General features: G+C 40.3%; 1 protein-coding gene across 1 annotated transcript in view; it reads right to left on the bottom strand.

Annotated features, from left to right (window-relative positions):
- The window catches only part of slco4a1 (solute carrier organic anion transporter family, member 4A1), a 52,116-nt gene extending 44,742 nt beyond the window's left edge, over positions 1-7,374 (bottom strand). Inside the window, exon 1 of the mRNA XM_008288114.1 lies at positions 7,228-7,374. The gene's annotated coding sequence lies outside the window, so the exon portion shown is untranslated. The remainder of the gene's footprint in view (positions 1-7,227) is intronic.
- Positions 7,375-9,189: the final 1,815 nt, after the last annotated feature.

Consider the following 9,189-nt stretch of genomic DNA (forward strand, 5'->3'; position numbering starts at 1 on the left):
ATACAAAAAAATACTGTAAAATGAGTTTGTGTTTTTTTGGGAGGGTTTCATACAGTGTATTTATCCGCATGTGGTCTGGTTCGTGTGTCCAGAGGGAACTAAATGCAAACATATGGGGGTATAACTATTTGTAAATGTGTATGGAGAGTTGTGTGTCTGTATCTCAATCTGTGTCTGCAGTGAGATTTGTGAATGTGTAAAAAAAAATTGTAAAAGATTTGTCAGTGCGTAAAAAGATCTGTAAATGTTTACAAAGATATTGATAGATGAAAAGTATTTGGCGACAAGTGCTGGAAACACAGACAAATCACCAGTTACAAGTAAAACAGGCCTCACAATAATCTGTCTTTTACACGTCTTTTGCTTCACTTCTGCTGTGAGAGATTCCAGGGTTTCTTTGCCCTGAGCTTAGGCTTACAGGCTTGTTTATTCTCGCTGCATAGCGCTCTGCTGATCTGTACCTCTGTAGTTACACACATGAACAAAATTGTTGGTACCCCTCGGTTAATGAAAGAAAAACCCTCAACAGTCACAGAAATAACTTGAATCTGACAAAAGTAATAATAAATGAAAATTCAATGAAAATTAAGCAATGAAAATCAGGCATTGCTTTTGAAATGTGGTTTATCAGAATTATTTTACAAAATACACTCATGAAACAGGTCTGGACAAAAATGATGGTACCCCTAGAAAAGACTGAAAATAATGTGACCATAGGGACATGTTCAATCAAGATGTGTCCTCTAATTAGCATCACAGGTGTCTACAAACTTGTAATCAGTCAGTTGGCCTATTTTTAGGGTTACAAGTCGTCCCTGTGCTGTTTGGTGACATGGTGTGTACCACACTAAACATGGACCAGAGGAAGTGAAGGAGAGAGTTTTCTCAGGAGATTAGAAAGAAAATTATAGACAAAGGTAAAGGCTATAAGACCATCTCCAAGCAGCTTGATGTTCCTGTGACGACACTTGCACACATTATTCAGAAATTTAAGATCCATGGGACTTTAGCCAACCTCCCTGGACATGGCCGCAGGAGGAACGTTGATGACAAAACGAAGAGACGGAAAATACAAATGGTAACAAAAGAGCCCAGAACAACCTCTAAAGACATTAAAGGTGAACTCCAAGGTCAAGGTACATCATTGTCAGATCACACCATCTGTCATTGTTTGAGCCAAAGTGGACTTAATGGGAGATGACCAAGGAGGACACCATTGTTGAAAACAAATCACAAAAAAGCCAGATTGGAATATAACTGCATGTTGACAAGCCACAAAGCTTCTGGGAGAACATCCAATGGACAGACGAGACAAAACTGGAACTTTTTGGCAAGGCACATCAATCCTAAGTTCACAGACGCAAAAAAAGAAAAGAACACTGTCCCTACTGTGAAACATGGAGGAGGCTCTGTTATGTTCTGGGGCTGCTTTGCTGCATCTGGTACACGGTGTCTTGAATCTGTGCAGGGTACAATGAAATCTCAAGACTATCAAGGTATTCTAGAGAGAAATGTGTTGCCCAGTGTCAGAAAGCTTGGTCTTAGTCGCAGGTCATGGGTCTTGCAACAGGATAATGACCCAAAACACACAGCTAATAACAGCCAAGAATGGCTAAGAGGAAAACATTGGACTATTCTGAAGTGGCTTTCTATGCGCCCTGATCTAAATCCTATTGAGCATCTGTGGAAGGAGCTGAAACATGCCATCTGGAGAAGGCACCCTTCTAACCTGAGACAACTGGAGCAGTATGCTCATGAGGAGTGGGCCAAAATATCTGCTGAGAGGTGCAAGTCTCATTGACAGTTACAGAAATCGTTTGATTGCAGTGATTGCCTCAAAAGGTTGTGCAACAAAATATTAGGTTAAGGTTACCATCATTTTTGTCCAGGTCTGTTTCATGAGTTTATTTTTTTAACTAATTCCGTTAAACCACAGTTCAAAAGCAATATCTGATTTTAGTTGGTTAATTTTCATTTCTTTTGTCAGATTCAAGTTATTTCTGTGATCATTGTGAGTTTTCCTTTCATTAACCAAGGGGTACCAACAATTTTGTCCATGTGTGTATGTCAAGCCATCATGAAAGTTATTGCTCAGTTATTGCTCAGGGACCCACAAACTCAGCACATTTAACTTGTTCACACGTACCGGATAATGTCGCATGACCTCAAAGACTCTGGGCGCCGTCTGATGGCTTTTTACACATCAACTAATCTTTTACAAATCTTTTTACACTTTCACAAATCTCACAACAGACGCAGATTGAGATACAGACACACAACTCATTTAAAAAATAGTTTTGCAACAATAATACCTCCATATGTAATGGTTATAAAAAATGTTAATTGTTTAAAAGTCAGTTCTGTGTTGAGGCGAGAAAGGGAAGTGATTTGCTTTGGTTTGTATTAGCGCTTCAAAAAGGAAAAACGAGCAGATTGATGATTGATCCGCTATCGATTATTTTGGTCTTTACGCTGAAAAGTTATAAAGTGACGCATTGGCGCAGTACCGAGTTGAAGGTGTCATTGTTTAAATGTTCTTTTGCTCATTTATTGTTTTGCCTTGTTTTAATAGGGTACTTCCCCCAGAATTTATGTTTTAAGAGTTTTTACCTGCTACCCGGGAATCGATTGGGTATGTCTGAGTTCATGTCGGGAACCGTGTTGCTCCTGCTCGTCCGTTACAAGGCTGGACGTGAAGAAAGTAACACCTCGTGTCTTGTCCTCATTATTCCCCTTTTCAGGTAAAACCTCCGTCAAATATTGCAGTGTGTATTTATGTTCTCTGTTGTTTAAGAATGAAGTTAGAGGTAAAATCTTTCTGTAATAACTGTTATTGTTGTAGCTTTGAGTAGGCGCTGCTTCTGTTTAGCTTCACCGTAGCTCTCTTTCTAGCTTTTGCGATGTGTTTATAAAATGATGTATTGTTCTGATATAAGAAATGCATTACAAGGCTGGACGTGAAGAAAGTAACACCTTATTCCCCTTTTCAGGGGTGTAACACATACAAACATCTGTACTGCGCCCACATTAACATGCTATGTTTAGGTTGTTTAATCCATTCTTTCCATCTTTACAATTACTTAAACTAAATGTCACCTGGTTGTAACGCTTACCAAACCAACACACGGACCCTCACATTCAACCTTTTTCCAGCCGTAGCAACAGAGGTTATTAACTTTTACTCTCATTGCAATTGCAGCTTTCAGGCCTTTAACTGGTACAAAAAAGACAGCATTACCTATTACTGTTAGTTATAAAGCCCTCAGTGGTTGAGTTCGACAATATAACATGTAAACTCCACTTCTATGCCGTGGCCACTCAGGTCATCATTACTTGCTTTCACGCCTCAAACCCAAACATGACTGGGCTCTTTTTGTTTTGTTTTTTAATTACATCCAGTCTCCTGTTCCACAATAAATCCTGCTCCAACTTTGGCATTTTCAAATCAAAATGAAATGCTCACCTGTTGTTCTTTGTTTCTAGCTCCTTCTGAAGCGGCCCTATCCACTCTTAATTTCATTTTATCGTCCTACTGTTTTGTACTGACAGTTTGTCTGATTTTACCCAGTTTTCCCTATTACTCTTGTGCCATTATACTTCTATTTGTTGTTCAGTAAAGCCAACATGCTTTACTTTGGCCATCCAGTTAATATGGCTTTCATCATATGTGTTAACGCTTGTCATTTACTCCATGCCTCTATGAGCACTATTGCAGGTTTTTAATTTTGTCTTTTCTCTCCTGCATGTGCTTTGTCCTCTCTGTCTATGTACCTCCTTACAGTTATTTCTGACCCTGGAGCTGCACGTGGTCCAAAAAGAAAACAAACAAAATAAAAACATCCATTACAAAAATGGTGGAAAAAATCTGGCAGCGAGTGCCTGAAAAAATAAGTTTAAAAAATACAATAAAACCAGGGAATACTGTAACATTCAAAAAGTATTAAAATGCTAAAACAATTATGACAAATATCTGTACAGTATTTTTAGTTTTTTAGCATAATAAAATGTAGTTACATTTTTTCTACAGTGAACAGGAAAATTACTTCTTTTCAGTGATTTATTTTAGATGTTAACTTTAACTTAACAAAACAGAAAAAATCTGTGAAAAACAAAAAGTTACAAAAATTAGTTTTTCAATCGTTAATTTTAGTTTATTGCATTTTTTTTCTCCTTTTAACCACTGGCAAGTAAAATAATGAGGGTTTTTTGTTTTGTTGATCTAAATTGTAGAAGATTTAATGTAGTAAATTAATACATTCCATTTTCAAAGATACATATTTTGGGCTGCAAGATGGATCGGTGGATAGCACCGTTGCCTCGCAGCAAGAAGGTTGCCGGTTCGCATCCCGATGAAGACACCTGTGTGGAGTTTACATGTTCTACCCGTGCAGCGTGGATTCTCTCCGGGTTCACCGGCTTCCTCCCACACAGTCCAAAAACATGTTGAGATTAACTGGTGATTCTAAATTGCCCGTAGGTGTGATTGTGAGTGTGCTTGGTTGTCTGTCTCTAAGTGTAGCCCTGCAATAGACTGGTGACCTGTCCAGGGTGTCCCCTGCCTTCGCCCTGAGTAAGCTGGGATATGCTCCAGCCCCGCGCGACCCGGGTGAGGATTAAGTGGTGTATAGATAATGGATGGAGGATACATATTTTTGATGTGGATTTTATAAATAGTTTCAATTCAATTCAATTCAAATTTATTTGTATAGCGCATATTTACAACGCATATTTACAACAAGTCATCTCATAGCGCTTAACAAAAGCAGAAACACCCAACAATCCAAATCATTTGGATTCCCTATAAGCTTCAGCAGTCCGCAAGCAGTCTGCAACAGTGGGAAGGAACCGAAAACCCCCATGGGGGAAAAAAAACCTCCGACAGAACCAGGCTCAGGGAGGGATGGCCATCTGCCGCGACCGGTTGGGTGGATATAGAATGAATTATAAAATTTAGTTTACAGTTAAACAAGTTTTTAGAAGTTATTGTCCTTTTGTTCCTCCATTTGAAATGGACCAATGAAATATTCCATTTCATGGTTGGTGGAGGTAACAGGAGGCATCATGGTGGGGGCAGCAGGATGCAGAAGGTGAGGCCAGTGGCTGTAGTTCAGGAGCTCCAGATCCAGAGACATCCACCGAGAGAACAGGCACAGGAGAACCTAGTTTGGGCCTCTTTTTAAATTTAGATTAACATGTAAACCTTTTTTGTGTCTTTTCTGTGATTTCACTAGATTTCATCTGTAATTTATGTAAGTTTTCAAAACTATATATAACGCTGACATCTAAAATCTTTGTCTTTACAAATAGTAAACTGTAAAGCAGCTTGTTCTTTGACAATATTTGACCGTAAAATTACATGATTATTGCATCCATCCATCCATTTTCTATACATCGCTTAATCCTCACTAGGGTCGCGGGGGGGGCTGGACCGTATCCCAGCCGACTTAGGGCGAAAGCAGGGGACACCCTGGACAGGTCGCCAGCCCATCGCAGGGCCACACTTAGAGACAGACAACCAAGCACACTCACATTCACACATACGGACAATTTAGAATCACCAATTAACCTCAACATGTTTTTGGACTGTGTGGGAGGAAGCCGGAGAACCCGGAGAGAACCCACGCTGCACGGGGAGAACATGCAAACTCCACGCAGAAAGATTCCGGTGCCCCCACCGGGACGCGAACCGGCAACCTTCTTGCTGCGAGTGATTATTCATTTCAATCATTAAAAAAAATATATTTATTTTACAGATGTTTACAGGTTTTCAAAAGAAAAAAATGTTTCAAGATTGAAAATAGGATTTTTTTTTTAAAGATTTTACATGTTTTGTTAAATTATAGATAGCACCTTGTAAAATCACATTGAAAGTAATAATTTAGTTACAAAAAAACAAGACAATAAGAAAAGAAAGAGTACAGACAGCTGCAAGATGACTTTTTTCTTTTACAATGTTTTCACTGTATTCAAATCAGCTAACAATATTATCATTTTACAGATATTTACTATTATTTTCACTGTTTTTTCTAAGCATTGCAGCATTCCACTGTTTTTACTTTTATTTACTATTTTTTCCTGATACCTTTTTGTTTTTTAATTAGTCAGGGTAAACTGGTATTTTATATACTTTTTTAAGGGCTTACCCTTTATATTTACTGTATTCTTGTTAATTCACATCCAATATCATACTGCAGGGGTCTTCATTAGGCTAATTTTATTCCTCTGCTGGGAAACACTGCAGGCTCTGCAGCTGTTGTTTCAAACGTGCTCTATAAATAACAGCGACTAGACTTGTGTGAGGCAGAACAGAGGCTATTTGCATGATGCCTTTATATTTTTGTATCGCAGAACGGGTCGGAGCTTTGGGGGAAATCCCCTGATGAACCTGCGGCGTTGTATGACATTGGAGTGCGTCGGTCCTGCAGGAGCTCAGCCTCGGCTGTCTGTCCTCGGCGGCGTGTATCGATCTCTGTCTGCGCGCTAACAGGAAAACCTGGTGTGAAGGTGTAGACGTAAGCCACGCATGTCTCCACACATGCCTCCAAGAAACACATGCGAGACGACGGGGTGAAAGATGCTTCTCAGGGCTGAATTTAATTGTGTACGGTGGAGGGGAGGAAAAATGCACGATTGGCCAATTAGCTGGAACATGGAGAGCCAGCTCCTGTGGGGCCCTTCACATGGGAACCCTCCACCAACAGCAGCCAGGACACAAAGCTGGAGCTGTAAACATCACATATATGCCCTTTTCTGAGAGCATAACAACTAAATGCACGTGGGAGATGTTTTTTTTTTTTTTTTAGGAATAATGTGATTTCAAGGGATGACAACACAAATATAGAGCCGCATTTTAAAGAGAAGCCATTTTCGATTTTAAAAAATGGTTGCTTATTTAGAATTACAGGCTACATGGGCGTTGAAGGCTCCTCTATACGTTACAGGGTTGCATTGGCTGTATGACAGTACACGTCCGTGGATTAGACGGACCTCTGCGTGGAGGATTAACCAGATGCGGCTCATGAAGAAGCCTTTTGTCCGTTCTGACCTGTTCTTAAAAGACGTTCCTGCTCGGCGGAGATGCTGCAGAGCGCAGACTGTATGTGTTTCGGGCGCTCATGTCAGCTGCGGACATGTGGACGGATGCGGGGACCGTCCACGCTGCCGATGCTGAGGTGCGCAGCATCCGCGATCAGCGCCAGCGGTACGCGGGAAGCAACACAGGCTTACCTTGGGAATGTTGTGAGTTCATCAGTCCACTTCTTCCCGCACGATGCTCTGCCATCCGTGTCTCGTGGGGAAAAGGCTTCAAACGCGGCGCATCAGTTGTTGCTCAGCGCGCTTCTCTTATGGAGACCGAGTCACGGAGCAGCCGCTGGGTATGGAGGGCGATGAGTGCCACCAATATACAGCCCTCACAGATTTATTCATAAGGGAAGCCCCTTATTAAAGAAAAGGCAAAATTCATAATAGCTACTCAAATAACAAGAAACTGAAAAAAGTAATTATATATATATATTAAATTATAATTGAGTGAAATAAGACATTGCTTTTGAATTGTGGTTGAAAAGAACAATTTAAAAAAAAAAAAAAAACTGTCCCAGACAAATTAGAGCACTTTGCTGATGAGCAGTGGGCCAAACTCAAAATACCTGTAAACAGGTGCAGAAGTCTGATTGAGAGTTACAGAAAACAACTGATTGCCTCAAAGGGTTGTTCAACAAAATACTAGTTTACGGGTCCCATCGTGCTTGTTTGCTTGCGTGTGTTTTTTGTTTAGTTGGGGGGTTTTTTTTAGATTTCTGTTGAACCACAGTTCAAAAGCAATGTCATGATTTTCATTACATTTTTATTTATTATTACTTTTGTCAATTTCAACTTATTTCAGTGACAGCTGTTTTATTTTCTTCTTTAATGGGAAGGTATATTTAAATGAGAGGACAACTCTAGCAACAAATAAAAGAGAGCACCTCACAATGTCGTCTCGTCTCTTTAGTATTTTTTTTTTTTAAATGTATTCAAAATGTAGATACTGTTTCTTTAATTTTGGTTTTGAATAAAAAAGATTTTGATTTTAAATATGTATACACTATGAAAATCAAATTTTGCATACAAATAATATTTTATTTATTTTACATGTGTAAAATTGTTGACTTTATCGGTAAAATAATAAACCTAAACGCTTTTTTTTTTTTTTTTTTTTTTTTTAATTGTATTCTTTTAAATATAATATATTATTTGTACAGTACTTTTTCTGCTATCTTGGAAAATCTGGACCATGCCCACGACCAGTTCTGATTGAGGCACATGAGGTTGAACTTGTACAAAACTACAAGTACCTTGGGCTGTGGCTAGACAACAAGTTGGACTGGACATGCAACACAGACTACCTGTACAAGAGGGGACAGAGCAAGCTGTACTTCCTGAGGAGGCTCCGGTCGTTCGACATTGGCCTGAAACTCCTGCAGATGTTCTACCAGTCGTAGGTCGCCAGCGTCCTTTTCTACGCCATGGGGTGCTGGGGCAGCAGTACATCAATAAGGAACTCAACCAGGCTGGACAAATTAATCAGGCAGGCCAGCTCTGCAGTGGGCATGAAACTGGACTACCTGGTGACAGTGGCAGAGAGGAGGACACTGCACAACCTGCTGGCCATCATGGACGATGCCAGCTACCCTCTGCACACTGTCATCATCGCCCAGAGGAGCCAGTTCAGTGACAGGCTGCCCCTCCCCAGGTGCAAAACCACCAGGACCAAAAACTCCTTTGTTCCCCAAGCCATCAAACTGTTCAACTCTGAGCTTGGGGTGAGGGCGAGGAGCAGCAAGCGGGGAGAGGTGGGGAGTGTTGAATGAGGACATTGGGGTGAGACAGAGCATCATGCTATATCACCGGACTGTGTGCAATGTCACTGTAACCTGTTTCTGTTTCCATTATTAGTGCCACGGGCTGAGCATGAGGCCCTACTTGTACAGAGTACTCGATCGGGAATAGTATGCTTACATACAGATTTACAAAAAACACATTTTTCGCGACGCAATTCGCAAAAACATCGCAAAAATCTCCCATTGGAAATGAATGGGACAGACAAGAAAATCACCCAAAATTACACTACTTTTCAAACCTCCACTGCTCAGGCATGCTTTCACCTAGAGACTCCATTTAAACTTTAAAATGTTGACGCGTCCGTCC

This window comes from Stegastes partitus, unplaced genomic scaffold (genome assembly GCF_000690725.1).
Source record: "Stegastes partitus isolate 25-593 unplaced genomic scaffold, Stegastes_partitus-1.0.2 Scaffold12, whole genome shotgun sequence".
NCBI lineage: Eukaryota > Metazoa > Chordata > Actinopteri > Pomacentridae > Stegastes > Stegastes partitus.